The sequence below is a fragment of the Bubalus kerabau genome, chromosome 15, assembly GCF_029407905.1.
Source record: "Bubalus kerabau isolate K-KA32 ecotype Philippines breed swamp buffalo chromosome 15, PCC_UOA_SB_1v2, whole genome shotgun sequence".
Classification (NCBI taxonomy): Eukaryota; Metazoa; Chordata; class Mammalia; order Artiodactyla; family Bovidae; genus Bubalus; species Bubalus kerabau.
Window position 1 is genome coordinate 9,792,697 of NC_073638.1, and position 12,726 is coordinate 9,805,422.

The following is a 12,726-nucleotide window of genomic DNA, read 5'->3' on the forward strand; positions in this document are numbered from 1 at the left end:
TTGTCTCCATTTATAGGTGAGAATGTTATCTCTGAGAATTTGAATGACTTAGTCAAAGTCAAAGAGCCAGAGATAAAATTAGCTTTTAAAGCAGGTGTGCCTTATTTCTATGGAAGGATGATAGCATTCTCTTAGAAATAACATACTAAAAGTGTTTGCTGAGTGTATGGTTGAATGAATGATTGAATCACTGATCCCCTTAGGAATCAGCATATCTTTTACCTGCTTATAAAACACAGAACTTTTTCTGTCTAGAAATAGGCCCCCTTGCTGTTGAAGATGGAAATCAGTAAGTTTGCAATTGCAGCATTTTGCTGGATGCTAGGAAAGAGTATTGCTGTGTCAGTGATTTCTTGAAGGCTGCATCTACTTTTCAGGTTTACTTAGCTGGAAAAGGACTCATTGACAAATTAAGATTTCAAGCATTCTTTAAGTGTTACTTAAACAAATCTAGGGTTACTTAAACCTATTTCAAGTGATTTGCATTAATTTCAGTGTTTTCTTCCTTCATAATTGACTTGACCTGGACCTTGTTCATTTCACAAAGGAGCAGAAGAACAATCATTACTGGAATAGCAAATTGCTGAAAAGAAGCTTGTCAATGAATGCTCCAATTACAATCCACCTGAACAGGTTCAAGAGGGAAATTCTACTTTGAATTACATGAACATCCCAGGAAAACAGTGAGTGTGTGTGTATATATTTGTGTATGCACACACAAATGAATAATATATGCATTATATATATAATTTAACATGCATACACCTCAATACACACACACACATATATATAAAGCATTTTAATAGTGAACAAAAATCTGAAGACATTGTATTCCAAAAGCACACAGATTAGCATGTAGAGAAAAGGCACTATTATATGGCTCTGTTAGAATAAAAAAATTATGCAACATTTTTGTAGGAATGTTCTAATATTTAGAACATTTAAATGAACATAATTTTAACAATTAATTTTAGTTCATCAATATACAGAAAAATAGAATACCATGTATAAAAGACACTTGAATTGGAAATATAGCCATTGCTATTATATTTGTATGAACACAATTTTGAAAATAACAAAAATATGGCGACATACATAAATAATAATTGTGGTATTTACATACTATGGAATATTATTTTGCCATTAAAATCAATGATTTGTACTCATATAACAGAGCCCCAATGTATGTTTTATGCAAAAAACAAGCAAGTGTCACACAAAATGCATGTGAAAAAAGGCAAGAAAAGAAGAATATAAAGAAAAGGAAGAAAAAGAAGGAAAGAAAGAAAGAGGAAGGTGAAGGGATGGAAGGAAAGAAGAAAGGGAGAAAGGAAATAAAGAAGGGAGGGAAAGAGGAAGAAAGAAATAATGATTAAATGAGAGAAAAATTATATATATCTTTTTGTGTATGTATAAACAATTCCTGAAAAAAATTTGAAGAACCTGAAAAGTTAAAAACGAATTGTGGAAAGAGACGTTTTCATTTAAAAGTCCTCAAGTCTCTTCATTTATTTATGTATCATTAATTACAATGAACTGTTTGTTTTTTTTTTGTTGTTGTTGTTTTGGCATTTTATTTTTTTATTTTTTATTTTATTTTTTTAATTTAATTTAATTTTATTTTTAAACTTTACATAATTGTATTAGTTTTGCCAAATATCAAAATGAATCCACCACAGGTATACATGTGTTCCCCATCCTGAACCCTCCTCCCTCCTCCCTCCCCATTCCATCCCTCTGGGTCGTCCCAGTGCACCAGCCCCAAGCATCCAGTATCGTGCATTTAACCTGGACTGGCAACTCGTTTCACGTGTACCCCAATGTTCATCGCAGCACTGTTTATAATAGCCAGGACATGGAAGCAACCTAGATGTCCATCAGCAGATGAATGGATAAGAAAGCTGTGGTACATATACACAATGGAGTATTACTCAGCCATTAAAAAGAACTGTTAGTTTTATTATATATTTTTAAAAGCTACCACCAGTATCAACAGAATGATTTAAAAGGGAGGTTAATGCATATGTGTATATGCTTGAGGTTACTATCACTAAATATGAACAATCTTATTACTTATGATTTTCAAATAAGATCAAAGAATGTTCTTGATTTTTGTGACAGTTCGGCCTGAAGAATTATTAATAAACTTAACCATCAATGTCATTTTCACCTGTGTGAATTTGTCATATAATGGATTACATACTAAAATAGTGTTCTTCAACTCATTTGTTTTACTATCATAAGAAATTTTGGTTTTACTGGCCTTCTGAGTAAAACAAATAAAATCCATGGCTTTATGCAATCGTTCTTTCTCCCTTGTTAAGGAAGACATATTAGTTGACAACGTATGATTTTATTTCTGAGCTCTCAATTCTATCCCATTATTGGTATATGTATTTTATGCCAGTAACATACTGTTTTGATTACTGTTCATTTCTAATAAAGCTTGAAATCAAGAAGTGAGATGTCTCTAGATTTCTTTCTCAAGATCATTGTGGCTATTTGGGATATTTGATAATTCCATGTAAACTATAAGATTCTTCTGTTTCTCTAAAAGTTGATATTGGAATCTTGAAAGGAATTGCACTGAATCTATAGAAAGTTTGGGGTAATATGATATTTTAAACACATTAATTCTTCCAGTTCATAATTATAAAACAGTCTTCCATTTATTTGTGTCTTCTTCAATATCCTTCATCAATGTTTTATAATTTTCAATGTACAGATCTTTCACCCCCTTGGTCAACTTTATTACTGAGAGGAGTTGAAGATGGCAGAATAGAAGGATGTGGGTCTCACTTCATCCCACAAACATATAAATAAATATAAATACACACACACACACATCTTCAAATGGAACAATTCTCCCAGAATACCAACTAAAAGCTGACAGAAGATATTTTATACAATCAAAGTTATAAGAATGATCCTTATATATCCAGGTTGAATGAGAGGGAAAAATAAAATCTGGAAAGGGCCTGCACCCCTGGGAGGGAACTGTGGAAGAGAGAAGGTTCGCTCACCCTGGGGACCTCCTTCACCTGCTGGGAGATTTACTGGGTCATATAGGGAGCTGCAGTTGTCTAGAATTTGCTTGAAAGCAGGGTGCAAGAACTGGCTTCCTTCCCAGCAAGGTAGAGAGGGGCAGCACAGGTATTCCTTGCCATATCATCACACTCTCCCACATAGGACTTGCACCTCCTAGTGTATGCTGCAGCTGGGTGCTGAAACTCCAGCTTCAGCAGGCAGACTTGGTGAGACGATTCTGACTGGTAATGCAGAGACCGCCCACAGGGCCTGGATTGTGATAGAGGCTGCTCTGGAGGTATGTGCAGAATGGAATGTGGGCTTACCATTGTTGTTGTTTATTGTTTAGTCACTAAGTCATATCCAACTCTTGTGACCCCATGGACTGTAGCCTACCAGGCTCCTCTGTCCATGGGATTTCCCAGGCAAGAATACTGGAGAAGGTTACCATTTCCTTCTCTAGGGGATCTTCTCCAGCCCAGGGACTGAACGTGTGTCTCCTGCATTGGCAGGCAGATTCTTTGCCACTGAGCCTCCAGGAAAAGATTGGAAGCTTACCATAGGAAACCCATTATTATGGTATAAAAGGCATGGCATGGTTCTGCCATCAGAGCCTCATTGTCAGCATGTTCATGGCTAGGTGAAGTGCTAGCAGCCATGGGTTTTGGGAATACACACAAGCCAAAAGGTGGGGCTGGCATCTATAATGATTGTCTGCACTCCCACAGTTGGGGTGGCTTCAGCTGACTTTGGGAGCTCACATGTACTGGAAGTGGGTCAAAACCAATTATCATACTTCCCACAGAGGAGTTGGTTCCAGGGGAGGTGTCAAAAACAAGATCAGTCTTTGTGGGCACACACACTAAAGTGTCAGGAGAAGTCCAGGGTCACAAGTCCCTGTTGATAGCTATTGAGGGAGAATACGAAGCCACTTTTTACCAATGGGAGAGTTTTGGTCCCACTCACTTCATACCACAGCTCAGAACCTGATCTATAGACCTTTGCTCCAACAACTGGGGCACATTCACTGCCCCCACAGGGCTATTCTAACCACAGAGCAAAGAGGAGGCCCCACCTGATAGTCAGTGTAGGCTCTGGTTATCACAATACCAAACACACGTCCTATCAAGAGAACAATGACCATCGTACTCTGAGGAAAGACAATGCAGGTATTCATACGAAAGTTAATCTTCACACCAAAAATATTATACTCACATGGGCTGCACAGAGACAGTAACACATAAATCCTATGGCAGGGCAGAAGGGAGTGGCAAGATACATTCAAAATCCTAAAAGGGGGAAAACAAACAAACAAACAAACTACAACCTAGGATACTCTACCCAGCAAATTATCAGGTAAAATATAAAAAAAGATACATTACACAAAAATAGCCCTTCAAGACCACAGTGGATCATTGTTTTTCCTAAATTCAGAGGGTCAGAGAAATGTATGTAAAAGAATAAGCAGAAACTATAATGAATGGAAGGAACAAGATAAATCCCCTAAATAATGAAACATACCTTTCCAGTCTACCAGAACCCTGAGTTCAAAAAGAGATAAAAATTGTCAAAGAAATTAAGAAGGACTATAGGAAGAAATGCAGATCACTGTAACAAGGAACTACAAATTATAAAGATAAGTCAATCAAAATTAGATAACAGCTGAAATAAAAACTGAGCTAAAGGCAATGAATAAAGGGTGAATAAATGATCTGTAAAATAAAGTAATAGTAATCACCCAATCAGAACAGCAGACAGAAAGGCATAAATTAAATAAAAGCAATATATGAGCAATATCTATGGGATAAATATAAAGTATATATAATATAATATAATATATATAAAATATATGTAACCTATGGGATTCCAGAAGGAGAAGGAAGAGAGATGGGGATCAAAAATTTATTTGATGAGGTTATTGGTGAAAACTTAGCAAACTTAAACAAGGAAACATATTGAAGAAGCACTGAGTAGCTTAAACAAGATGAAAGCAAGCAGATCCACACCAAAACATATAATAAATAAAATGGCAAAAGTTAAATACGTAGGATTCTAAAGGCAGTAAGGGAAAAAACAAAGAATTTGTTCCAAGAGAACCTCCATCAGGCTATTAGCTGACTTCTTTACAGAATCTTAGCAAGTCAGAAGGGAGTGGTGAGATACATTCAAAATCCTAAAAGGGAGGGAAAAAAAACTACAACCCAGGATACTCTACCCAGTAAATTATCAGGTAGAATAAAAAAAAGAGACAAATTACTCAGTCAAGCAAATGTAAATGAATACAGCAACACTAAACCTATCATAAAATAAACATTGAAAAGTCTTCTTTATATATAAAAGAAGCAAGAACCTATAGGAAAGGGGAAAATCACAAGAGGAAATGCAATTACATAAAAAGACAGAATATTACTTAAATAAGACAGTGCATAGGTAGTTTTATTAAAAAGCAAGGAAAGAAGAAAATGTAAATCTTCTGGAATACATTTGAGTTTATATAACTATCAGTCTGAAGTAAGTAGATAAAGTTTATGGGCTAACATCCTTGAAAACCAGAGTGAAAAAAATTCAAAAATATACAGTATATTTGCAAAAAATGAAAAATAAATGAATTCAAGCATAATATGAAATAAAACTATCAGACCGCACACACACACACACACCACGAAAAGAAAAAGAAGAAACATAAAGTCAACTGGAAGACATGGTTTATTAAATAAAATGGCAATAAATACACACCAATCAATAATTACACTATTCTCAATGGACTAAAAGCTCCAAACAAAAGACATAGAGTGGAAGTTATAATAAAATAAGAACCTAAAATATACTGCCTACAAGAGACCCATTGTAGGGTAAAAGTAAAACATAGATTAAAAGTGAAGGGAAGGTAAAAGCTATTTCATGCAAAAGAAAATGGCAAGAAAGCCAGGAAGCAATACTTATATCGAACAAAATAGATTTTAAATAAAAGGCCATAAAGAAGGGTAAAGGAGAACACTATATTATGATAAAAGAATCATTATAGAAGCTGATATTACAATTGTTAACATATATACACCCAATATAAAAGCACCTAAATATATAAAACAAATGTAATATACATACAGTGAGAAATTGACCAGAATTTAAACACCCCACTAATATCAATGTTTCTGACAGAAATCAGTAAGACAACAGAGATCCTAAATTATACAATAGAAGAATTAGACTTAATTGCTATCTATAGGACTATATATATAATATCTATATCTATGTACATATATATATATATCATGCAATTATTGTTGAGTATGCAAAGAAAATAATCTAAGATAGATCACACATTAGGACACACCACAAGTCTCAATAACTTTAAGAAGATAGCAGTTGTTTCAAGTATCTTTTCTGTCCACAATGGCATGAACTAGAAATGAACCTCAGAAAGAAAAATGAAAAAAAAAAAAAAAAAAAAAGAATTCATGGAGACTATGTAACTTTCTACTAAAAACAAACAATTGATCAATGATGAAATGACAAATAGTACCTCAAGAAAAATGACAATGAAAACACAACAATACAAATTCTATGGTATGCAGCAGAAGCAGTCTTAAGAGGGAAATTCAAAGCAATAATTGCCTTCCTTAGAAATAAAAAAGTCTAAAATGAACAATTTAGCCTGTATGCTCAGTTGTTCAGTTTTTCCTGACTCCTTGTGACCCCATGGACTGTAGCCCACCAGGCTCCCCTACCCCTAGGGTTCTCCAGGCAAGAAGATTGGAGTGGGTTGTCATTTCCTTCTTCAAGGGAATCTTCCCAAGTCAGGGATCCAACCCACATCTCTTGTGTCTCCTGCACCGGCAGGTAGGTTCCTTACCACTGTGCCACCTGGGAAGTCCTAAAAACTTAGGCTACCACCTAAAGTAATTTAAAAGAACAACAAACAAAACCTGAAGTCAGCAGAAGGAAGAAGATAATCAAGATCAGAGAAGAAATAATTATAATAGAGATAAAAATTAGAAGAAAGAAAAAGTCAATTAACCAAGAGCTACCTTTTCAGAAGGATAACAAACCTCTAACAAGTTTCACCAAGAAGAGAGAGAGTACACAAATAAAGTAAATAAAACTTAAAGATGAGAAATAGCTCTTAACACAGAAATACAAAAAAAAAAAAAAAAAAGAAAAGAAAAAATATTACAGTTTTACACCTAGAAGATATATACAATTTTCTAGAAACATACAGGCTGTCAAAACTGAATCAGAAGAAACAGATAACATGAACGGACCAATCAATAAAAGTGAAATAAAATCAAACAAAATATAAAACAAAAAATCTTCCTGCAAACAAAAGTCCAGGAGTAGATGGCTTCACTAGGGAACACACAAAGAATAGCTTTCAACTATCCTTCTCTAACTCTTCAAAAAGGCTGAAGCAGTGGGAACACTACCAAAGTTATTCTATGAAACCACCATCATCCTGATACCAAAACTAGACTGAGGCACTGCAAAATAAAAAAAAAAAAAAAAAAAGTAAAACTACAGGCCAATATTTTTGATGAATATAGGTGGAAAAATCCTCAGAAAAATATTAGTAATCTTATAACACATAAAAAGGATACACCATTATCAAGTTGGATTCACTCCATGGTCAAAAGGATGGTTAAGCATATACAAATAATCCAATGTGATACAACAACAAAAGGAAAGAAGAAAAAAAAATGATTATCTTAACAGATGTAAAAAAAAAATCCTTTGATAAAATTCAACGTCCATTCATAATAAAAACTCTCACCAAAGTTGGTATAGAGGGAACATATCTCAACATAATAAATACTGTTTATGACAAAACCAGCAGCCAAAGTAATACTCAGTGGTGAAAAGTTGAAAATCTTCCCACTAAATGCCGTAACAAAACAAGGATGCCCACGTTCATGACTTCTATTTCACACAGGATTGGAAGTCTTACTCACAGCAGTAGGACAAGAAAAAAGAAATAAAAGGTATACAAATTAGAAAAGAGGAGGTAAAATTGCCATTATATGCAGATGACATAATACTCTATAGAGAAAACCCTAAAGATACCACACAAAAATTATTAGAACTAGCAAATGAATTCAGTAAGGTAGCAGGATAAAGATTAATACAGAAATCGTTGCATTTCATTACACCAACAAAGAAATGTGAGAAAGTTTATATATATATATACAGTTAAAAAATGTATCAGAATATAAAATATCTAGGAATAAACCTAACCAAGGAGATAAAAGAGCCAAAACCTGAGAACTAGAACACACGGATAAAAAAATAGATGATAGATGAAATAAATTAAAAGATATTACATGCCCGTCCACTGAAAGAATTAATATTGTTAAAATGACATACTACACAAAACAACCTACATATTTAATGTGATCCCAATTAAATTACCTATGGAATTTTTCATGGAACTAAAACAAACAATTCTAAAATTTATATGTCAAAACAATACTGAGGACAAAGAACAAAGCTGGAGGCATAATCCAGACTTTAGACATACTACAAGGCTACAGTAGTCAAAATGACACAGTATTGGCACAAAAACAGATGTAAAGGGCAACAGAATAGAATACAGACCCCAGAAATAAGCCCACAAATCTACAGTTAATCTTCAACAAAGGAGGTAATACAATGAAAAAAAGACAGTCTCTTTAGTAGGTGGTATTGAGAAAGCTGGACAGTCGCAAGTAAATCAATGAAATTAGAACACTCCCTCATACCATACACAAAAATAAACTCAAAATGGCTTCAGGACTTAAACGTAAGACACATATCAAAAAATACTAGAAAAGAACAAAAGCAAAACTTTTTCTCATATAAATGGTAGTGATGTCTTCTTAGATAAGGCTCACATTGCAATGGAAATAAAGCAAAAACGAACAAATGGAACCTAATCAAATTTGTGAGACTTTGCACAGCAAAGGAAACCATAAACAACAATAAAACAATCTCTGGAATGGGACAGAATAATTATAAATGATGTGGCTGAAAAGTGCTTATTTTTCAAAATGCACAAACAGGTCATACCACTCAATATCAACGTATGGGAAAAACCACCACAATATTGTAAAGTAATTAGCCTCCAATTATAATAAATAAATTAATAAAAACATACAACATATTTTCTTTGTACATCTGAGTTTTAGTGGAATTAAAATTTTTCACTCTGCTAAAAATAAATAAATAAAACAAGCAACACAATCAAAAAATGGGAGGAACACCCAGACATTTCTCCAGAGAAAACATGCTGATGGTCAACAAGCACATGATAAGATGTTAAACACTGTTAATTATTAGAGAAATGCAAATCAAATCCACAATGAGGTATTGTTTCAAATTGGTCAGAACGCTGCTGCTACTGCTAAGTCACTTCAGTCATGTCCGATTCTGTGCAACCCCATAGACGGCAGCCCACCAGGCTCCCTTGTCCCTGGGATTCTCCAGGCAAGAACACTGGAGTGGGTTGCCATTGCCTGCTCCAATGCATGAAAGTGAAGTTGCTCAGTCATGTCCGACTCTTAGAGACCCCATGGACTGCAGCCTACCAGGCTCCTCTGTCCATGGGATTTTTACAGGCAAGAGTACTGGAGTGGGTTGCCATTTCTCTGATCTATCTATCTATGTATCTCTCTCTCTCTCTCTCTCTCTCTCTCTCTCTCTCTCTCTCTCTCTCTCTCTATATATATATATATATATATATATATATATATATATATATATCAGTTCAGTTCAGTTCAGTCGCTCAGTTTTGTCTGACTTTGTGACCTCACGGACCACAGCATGCCAGGCCTCCCCGTCCATTATCAACTCCTGGAGTTTACTCAAACGCATCTCCATTGAGTCGGTAATGCCATCCAACCATCTGATCCTCTGTTGTCCCCTTCTCCTCCTGCCCCCAATCCCTCCCAGCATCAGGGTTTTTTACAATGAGTCAACTCTTTGCATGAGGTGGCCAAAGTATTGGAGTTTCAGCTTCAGCCATCAGTCCTTCCAATGAACACTGAGGACTGATCTCCTTTAGTATGGACTGGTTGGATCTCCTTGCAGTCCAAGGGATTCTCAAGAGTCTTCTCCAACACCACAGTTCAAAAGCATCAATCCTTTGGTGCTCAGCTTATTATCATTATTATTTTAATTTTTAATTGAACTGTACTTTACAATATTGTGGTAGTTTCAGGTGTACAGCAAAATGATTAATATATATCTTTATATACACTTATATGTGTTATTTCCATTATAGATTTTTATAAGATATTGAATGTAATTCCCTGATATCAGTGATATACTTTTGAGGATACATCTGAAGGCAATAAAGTTATCATCTTGAAGAGATATCTCCCCCTTCATTTTCATTGCATTATTTACAACAGCCAAGACATAAAAACAATCCAAGTGTTTTTGGATAAATGGAACAAAAAAATGTGACAAACTTATTAATAATACCATGTTGCCATTTGTGACAGGTCTTCCCTGCTAGTTCAGTGGTAAATAATACACCTGCATAAGACTCAGGTTCAATCGATGGGTCTCCAGAAATCCTGCCTGGGAAATCCAATTGACAAAGGAGCCTGATGGGCTATGGTCCATGATGTTGCAAAAGAGTAGGACACAACTTAGGACTAAACTACAATAACATTTGAGACAACATAGCTGAAGCTTGAGTTTATTATGTTAATTAAAATAAGTCAGGAAAAAGAAAGAGAGATACCATATGAACTCAGCTTTAGTTGAATTTAAAACAAAACCAACACTATAAAAATAGGGAAACAATTTGTGTTTGCTGGAGGACATGGTGGGTGGGTGAGTGGGTGGGACCTGGGTGAAGGCAGGAAAACGGTACAAACTTCCAATTTTAAGATGAGTTCTGGACATATGATTACAGCACGTTAACTATAGGTCAGTCAGTCATTCAGGACTCAGTCGTGCCAGATTCTTTGCAATCCCATGGACTGCAGCACACAGGGCTTCCTGTCCAACACCAAATTCGAGAGCTTGCTCAAACTCATGTACACGAGTTCAGTCAGTGATGCCATCCAACCATTTCATCCTCTGCTGTTCCCTTCTCCTCCTGCCTTTAATCTTTCCAAGCATCAAGGTCTTTTCAAATGAGTCAGTACTTCCCATCAGGTGGGCAAAGTATTGGAACTTCAGCTTCAGTATCTAGTCCTTCTAATGAAAATTCAGATCTGATTTCCTTTAGGATTGACTGGGTTGATCTTGTAGTTCAAGGGACTCTCGAGAGTCTTCTCCAACACCACAGTTCAAAAGCAGAGATTCTTTGGCACTCAGCTTTTTTCACAGTCCAACTCTCACATCCATACATGACCACTGGAAAAAACATACCTTTGACTAGATGGGCCTTTGTCAGCCAAGGAATGTCTCTGCTTTCTAATATGATGTCTAGGTTTGCCATAGCTTTTCTTCCAATGAGCAAGTGTCTTTTAATTTTATGGCTGCAGTCACCATTTGCAGTGATTTTAGAGCCCAAGAAAATAAACTCTTTCACGGTTTCCATTGTTTACCCATCTATATGCCATGAACTGATAGAACCAGACGTTAAGATCTACATCTTTGAATGTTGAGTTTTAAGCCATCTTTTTCACTCTGCTCATTCACCTTCAACAGAGGCTCTTTAGTTCCTCCTGGCTTTCTGTCATAAGGATACTGTCATCTGCATATCTAATGTTATTGTTATTTCTCCCAGAAATCTTGACTCCAACTTATGCTTCATCCAGCCCAGCATTTTGCATGACGTACTCTGCATATAAGTTAAATAAGCAGGATTACAATATACAGCCTTGATGTACTCCTTTCACAATTTGGAACCAGTCCATTGTTCCATGTTTGGGTCCAACTGCTGCTTCCTGACCTGCATACAGATTTTTCAGGAGGCAGGTAAGGTGGTCTAGCATTACCATTGCTTTAAGAATTTTCCACAGTTTCTTTTGATGGACGTAGCCAAAGGCTTTAGTCATTGAAGAAGAAATAGATATTTTTCTGGAATTATCTTGCCTTTTCTGTGATCCAATGGATGTCGGCCATTTGATCTCTGATTCCTCTCTCTTTTCTAAATCCAGCTTGAATATCTGGAAGTTATTTCACATACTGTTGAAGCCTGATTTGGGCACCCAATCAAGTCTGTCTCTTTGCAACCCCATGGACTATACAGTCCATGGAATTCTCCAGGCCAGAATATTGGATTGGGCAACCTATTCCTTCTCCAGTGGATCTTCCTGATGCAGGAATCAAACCGGGGTCTCCTGCGTTGCAGATGTGTTCTTTACCAACTGAGCTGCCTAGCTTAGAGAATTTTGAGCATTACTTTACTACTGTGTGAGGTGAACATAATTATGTGGTGGTTTCAACATTCTTTGGCATTGCCTTTCTTTGGGATTGCCTTTTCTTTGGAAAAGTGACCTTTTCCAGCCCTGTGGCCACTTCTGAGTTTTCCAAATTTGCTGGCATTTTGAGTGCAGCACTTAAACAGCACTATCTTTTAGGATCTGAAATAGCTCAGTTGGAATTCCATCACCTACTCTAGTTTTGCTCATAGTGATGCTTAAGGCCCATTGAATTCACACTCCAGCATGTGTGATTCTAGTCCAGTGATCATACCATCATTGTTACCTGGGTTATTAAGATGTTTCTTGTATAGTTCTGTGTATTCTTGCCACCTCTTCTTAATAT